Genomic DNA, 6,902 nt, shown 5'->3' on the forward strand with positions numbered 1-6,902 from the left:
GACGGCAAGAGCCACAAGTATGAAGGGTTGGTGTGTTGTATGAAGGAATTGGATGGGATGGTTAGGAAATGTGATCTTGTGCTCTTGTCGGAAACGGCAGGACGGCAAGAGCCACAAGCATGAAAGGTTAGTGTGTTGTATGAAGGGATTAGATGGGATGGTTAGGAAATATTATGACCTTGTGCTCTTGTCGGAAACGGCAAGACGTCAAGAGCCACAAGCATGATGGGTTGGTGTGTTGTATGAAAGGATTGGATGAGATGGTTAGGGAATATGATCTCGTGCTCTTGTCGGAAACGGCAGGACGGCAAGAGCCACAAGTATGAAGGGTTAGTATGTTGTAAAGTTAGGAAAATTACGACAACATCTCCAACTTGGACATGTAACAAATATATACAGGTTCCTTTAGTTACATGTCCAAGTTGGAGATCAGCACATGAAGGATGAAGAAATGACGCAGAGACAAGAATTTCCGTACGCTAGGCACGGAAGACGTTTAACGTTATAACAGACTTCATAATAATGCTATCTCACTCAGGCCTTAACTGAAGTCCTCTATTGTCTCTCCTGAACTGAAGTCTCTTACCTTACACTCTCTTGTCTTCACATTCTGTCTTAGTACCAGACAAATGTCTGCTCTCCCGAACTGCCGTAGAAATCTCCCGTCTTTGTATTCTGTTTTACCTGACAGACATCTACTCAACTCCGCTCATATCACTCAACATTGGTTACTTGTACATCTCGGTCTGTTGCAGTTTACGTCATCAAACGAATAACTGTCTAAGAATAACAATCATAGTACAATAATACATCATTACATTAATACATCTAGCAAACGTTGTGTTGTATCTTCTTGTAAGTGACGGAGTGAAAGGCTGCTACAGCTTGTATGCACAATATACTTGTAAGGTCCCATTGATGTATTACTCCGAGTTCCAACCCAAAAAGTAAACGGCTGCACGGACGTGTATTTGTAGCGTTGAGAAACTCCCGAAAACGTTAGATTGGTAAAAGTCTGTTTGTAACTCAAGAAATTTGCAGGCAATGTTCGAATTATGTAAATGGCATGCTAGAAATAATATATTGACTTATTCATATCTGTAAATATGCATATACGTCTGCTTAGTTGTATTGTAAGTACTTGTTATAATCCTCACGAAAGTCGCTGTACTTTTGTCGTGTCAATAAAGACTTCATATACATTTGGTTGGGATGTCTACCATTCGTATATCCACCCTTTAGACCGTCGTTGTCTAGGTCAATTGAATTATTTTTTTACATTCCTTAATATGACATAATAGAATAGACAACAGGTAATCGTAAAAGTCAAATAACGCAGACAGCAAATATATGTTAGTCCATGAATTCTCTAACTGCAGTCAGTTTTTCCTTCAATAGCAGCGCAATCGCTTGGCTGCACGCGGCTCTGCTGCCGGTCTGGCATTTCCCTCTCATGGCCTTGCTCCTTCGGGCAACATTGTTTCTGGTTTTGCATGGCACCCAGCCTCGGTCCCCTTGTAGCAATTTGCACACGGATGTCCTTCCCTTCAGTGATACAGCTCGTCTTCCAGTGTAAGCCATCAGCGACGTCCCTTGCGGCGGTAGGAGTTCGTGTGGATCTCTCTTGCCCGACCTGTGCTGAGATCGAGAGATCAGAGAGACACACACATATCAACCTGTACCTGAACACTTATTAAGCCCAACAAAATATTCAAAATATTCGAATATGTTGATTCGCTTTTGAATAAGAATAAGAAGAATAAAAGTGATAAGGAAAAGAACAATAAGTCCATGTTGATGAGATGTTTCCTTTTCACTGCAAGTATTATAGTTGTACTTCTTAGACATCTTTATGATGAGCCCCTGCAACAACAATGCCAAAAAGGACAGGTCAATTGCATTTACCTATAAATTTGAAAAATCCAAAACTAACAATTAAATCAAGTTCATAATCCAACTATACCTGGCTCTGACCAAAGAACACGATCAATTATTCTAAGATCCTCTTGACTATGCAGAAGTGGAACTGGAAGCTGATTACTTACCGAAGTGCAGTGCGTGGGGGCAGTCGTTATTAATCATCAGAGACCGGTCCCAAACCCGTGTTGTCTCCTCTCTGCCTGGCAGCGAAATGACTGCTGTGCTCGTAATCAGCTTGGTTTACGTTGCATCTGCATTACGCAATATGAATACTAGGCAGCTCATTGGCCAGCGACCATGGGTTATTCCATAGCGGAAAAGGGGGAGCTCTGAAAGAGGAGCAAGGTAGTAAACAACCGGCCAACATGTAGAAAAAAAAGAATCTCACCAAACTTGAAATCTTGGACATATTCTCCAAACATTCCATTGGCCGTGGCGAGGACTGCGGGCATGCTATAAGCCACAGTGACATACTAGTATCATGTGTAAAACACACGTAGAAAAAAACACCCTAACGTTAGTTCTAACATGATCTGTTCCCATTGTATTGCATATGATTGCGCAATTCCATGCCACCTGAATGAAACCTTTGAAACCAAAGAATTCTAAAAAGCAAGATACACCGTCACGAATAGTAAAATGAAAACTGTATACGCAGACAAGTCGTCCATCTTGATATTTTCCTCGTTGGCTTCTCGGGTCCAAAATATAACTCATAATACTGTGCTGTCAATTTATAAATATACACGACAACTACGTTTTCGTAAATATCTCAACACACTTAGGATATGTCGAAAAAGACCCACCGGTGCTAAATAGGTCACATGGTTCCTTGTGTTGTTGTTGTCGCAAATCCAGCGATGTCCAGCATTACAACAAGCTCCTCGGAGGTGGTGGGGTGGCGGGAACGTCTTGATACGTCGTACAAGAAATTGTTGGCGTTGGTCTGCATGATGTGGGCAACGTACGGAAGGATGCCTTTGTGTTATCCAAAATGATGAAGCCCTTGGTTGCGCCGAGGATGTCGCCACCGCCGTATGCAGGTAGCCAACAATCAGTAATTCCAGTGCATTTCCAAGTCTGTCTTCGGAAACAACGGACACATCGAAGGGAGACATTACCGTTAATGAAAAGGAACAGAAATGAGATACTATGGCCGTGGGAATCCACCAGACGTTGCGTCAGACCGTGTCAGCTTTCTCTGCCCCGGGGTCATCGGGTTATCGGGGTCATCAGAGAAATCAGGGTTTGTCACGTTTTCAATTAACCGGCAAAATAGCAAGGTGTCAGGTTCACACGCTTCCTGTCAATCATCTAACTGTCATTTGGTTTGACTTCCTCTATCTTTTATATATATAAACTGTCCCGTGTTCTGTGAAATAGGTGGGGTTTGTGATTTTAATGAAACGTAGACTTTTGGTGATCTACAATTAGGAAACGCTCGGACAAATTGTGGCAACAGTTTGAAATAAACTTTCTTTCGGTCTCGTCGTGAAGACATTTTCCACTGCATTCAGTATGCAATACTTAAACAGTCTAACGTGGACAAATAGCTTCTTATAACGACCTCTTTCTATCTCTAATGGATAAGCGCTTATTCTTATCTTAGATATGGCGGATCTTTATTCGAACTCAGGTAATTTTCCATCGAATATATATTTGGATTTGAAACCTTTGTAGCATATTGGCTTACCATGATTTGTAGACGATTTGTAAAAGAATGTTTGACGTACATATCCTCTCTTTAATTAACAATGTACATATATTGCTACAAAGGTTTCAAATCCAAATATATATTCGATGGAAAATTACATAAGAAGGAATATCATGAAAGTTGGTGTAACCAGCTCTTCTTGCAATTATTTCCCATTTTGTATTGTTGACACAGTAAAACGTTCACCTGTAAGGGATGTGTGTGGATGTCCAGTTGCTTCAGCCTCAGTCAATACTTAGGTACAAGAACACTGATACATCCATATCTATTTGGAATATCCCGAGTTTTAATAAATTTGCCCTACTAGCTAGGTTACACTAATTTCTGTGTGCACTAAGGATCGGTGTTTTTACAAAAGCGGTTCTATATGTTAATATTTCAACAGGGCAATTGTCATTGGAGTGCTCTTTGCCTCAGATCTCAACAGAATACTAGTATAACATTATAGACTTGATATATGCATTATCGTGTTTAAGTAGGGCCTTAGGGAATAACGCAGTCTGGATGAGGGTTTTGATACCGAAAGCGGCTTTCTGTGCCTTTCAAGACAGTTGATTTAGCTAAAGAATAACTGCCTGACGAGGACAGGCCTGGATAAAGAGAGTCATTTGGAAACTTGATGTTCCTGAAAGTCCATCCCAATTTTTTGAAAACCACCACTTTAGTTTTCTTTAGTCTTGAATCTTCCATTTCACGCAGAAGACGTTAAGCTTGTCCAGTGCACGCAACACAAAACACGTTTATCTACGTCTACGGTGACAGTGGTGTCCTGTCTGAACATGCACCTGCATGATCATGAGTCATGGGAAATTCCCTGACGAGGTGACGGCCCAAAACCCCCACGCCTCTACGGCGACAGTGGTGTCGTGTCTGAACATGCAGCTGCATGATCATGAGTCATGGGAAATTCCCTGACGAGATGACGGCCAAAAAACCCCACGCCTCCATACATGATCGTAAATGCGCGATTTTATTTTTACAAAAATGAATTTATGACGATTGTGAATTAAAGAAATGTGGTTTTTTTTATAATTGCAGATATGACGACAGTGAATGAAAGACATGCGGTGTTTTTTTTCGAATGCCAATATGATGACTGCGTATGAAAGAAATGCGGGATTTTTACGAATGCGATTATGACGATTGCGAATAAAAGAAATGGGGGATTGTTTACAAATGCAATTATGACGATTGCGATTGAAAAATGTGTGATTTCTTACAAATTCAAATCTGACGATTGTTAGTGAAAGAAATACGGGATTCTGTACGGATGCAATTACGACGACCTTGATTTAAAGAAGTGTGGGATTTGTTACAAATGATGACGATGGTGAATGATGAAGACACGTGGGAAAGAAATGCTAGTACATATGTAATTATAGCAGCACCCCAATGAGTCCACACAGTATAGTCAGGACCGTAATTGAACTGAACATAAAATGGACATGCAAGAGAATGATTTGTTTTTCCGGTCATTATTTTGATCGCAGCTACCAGTAGTCTACCGGAATCTGGCACCGATGATGACTAGCGTGTATGTTGGTTGACAAAGACATTGAGAAATGATTGTTTCGAATAGAAAATTTACGGGTGAGCAGTGACGCTTGTACCAAGGAGCTTCAAACTCTGGCGGCATGACAAATCCCCGGTGTGCTTATCTAAAGGTGCCCTCTCCCTGCACTTGCGTCACTGCGGGGTTTGTTCACTGCGTTACTGTTTTGCTATTTTCTCCGATATTTCATAATTTAGATATTGCGTAATACGTAAAAGTATGAAGGCGACAATTTTACGCTATATTTTGAGATGTTGACAGCAGAACTTGCAACAGCTAGACAAAGATTAGCCTGGATGTCAGACGGCTTCCAACTTCTCGGCTCAAGGGCTAACATGTAGTCTCCACCAGACTGACTACGCTGGCTGTTACAGGGAGAATACTTTGCCTGGGAAGTTTTGCTACCAGAGGCTTTGGTCGGCCGCGTAATCCCAACCTGATTTAACCTAATAGCGTGTACTGATTCCCCTGGGCAATTTCCCGATTTTATTGCCGAATTTCACGATCCCTGGACCCACGTAGGAAGGTGTCGTCTAGCCAGCATGCTCTGACTAAAGAAATTCTACAACAGACCCCCCCTCCCAGTTAAATTACAGATACGTTGATATGTTTATCTTTTTTTAGCAGAAGTGTTTTTGATGCACGTGCCTATAGAAGATTCCATCCTCACACAGGGAGGGGCAATCGTTTAAATGCAATTCTGGACAGGGTGATTATGCGAAGTCCGTTCTTTGATGAGAGGAGCTGTAATTGAACGGGTCCAGTTTACATGAAGATAGCGCTACAATACTCCATTACCCTGCGAGAGAGTCATTTTGCTAAATTTAATTTTGGACTGGAGTGCTTAGGCAAAGTCCATTTTATTTTAGAGAAAGTCTTTCTAAACCAGTGCATTTCACATGTGGGTGCTGGCCAATGGAAGAGTCCATTCTCGCACAGTTAATTTTTAGCCTGAATAAATCTCGCTTAATCTGATTAAATCTCGCTGTATAGCAGCTCGCCCAACATCCGCCGGCCCCCTAGAGGAGGGGCCAGTTACAGCCCTGGACAGCGGAGTTTGCGTTGCACAGACCAAGGAGCTTCACTGATAAAAGCTCCTTGCACAGACTAAGTTAATTTTTGGGCAGAAGGGTTATTGAACTTGTCCACTACATTGTAGTTGTCGACACATGTCACAAGAAAAGTCCATTCTCTTTTTAAAGATTCAATCAACGAATTTGATGATAATGCATAAGGAACTTCTTTGGTAACTCATGCATAGTCCATTTTTAACCAGAAGTGTTTTTAACGTCAATTTTAATATTTATGTTAATTCATCCCGCATAAATTACTCACACGCAAACCTGTATATATATTTGCTGGAACAGCTAATATTTTACTCTAGTTTTTTTTATTCTTGCGCGCACAGAATGTTACTTTCAGTTTCACTTTCACTTTCACAAAGGTCACAAAGTGCACGCCGCTCGGAAAGTGAAAGTTCTTTGATTCTTTCTCAAACCCAGGGCTCTGCAAAAAGATACATATAGGGATGTATTCATCAGCAGACACTAATTCAAGGTGGTTTAATGAAATATAACGCAAATTTATTTATCTAAAGCTGGATGAAAATTATGAAGTCTCCCAAAGTAAGTTGAGAAATTGCTGAGGTCATTGACCCGGAACCCGGGTGGACGTCCGCCATGTTGCAGATTTCCCACAATTCACCGGCATAGCGAC

General features: G+C 41.3%; 1 long non-coding RNA gene across 1 annotated transcript; it reads right to left on the reverse strand.

The window, feature by feature from the left end:
- Positions 1 to 495: 495 nt before the first annotated feature.
- LOC118426490 lies at positions 496 to 4,171 on the reverse strand. Its single transcript, XR_004832398.1, has 3 exons — positions 2,727 to 4,171; positions 2,046 to 2,249; positions 496 to 1,863 (listed from the first exon to the last, which is right to left on the reverse strand). It is a non-coding gene; the product is annotated as an uncharacterized LOC118426490 (long non-coding RNA).
- Between the last annotated feature and the right edge of the window lie 2,731 nt (positions 4,172 to 6,902).

Source organism: Branchiostoma floridae, chromosome 11 (assembly GCF_000003815.2).
Source record: "Branchiostoma floridae strain S238N-H82 chromosome 11, Bfl_VNyyK, whole genome shotgun sequence".
In the NCBI taxonomy this organism is placed as follows: Eukaryota; Metazoa; Chordata; class Leptocardii; order Amphioxiformes; family Branchiostomatidae; genus Branchiostoma; species Branchiostoma floridae.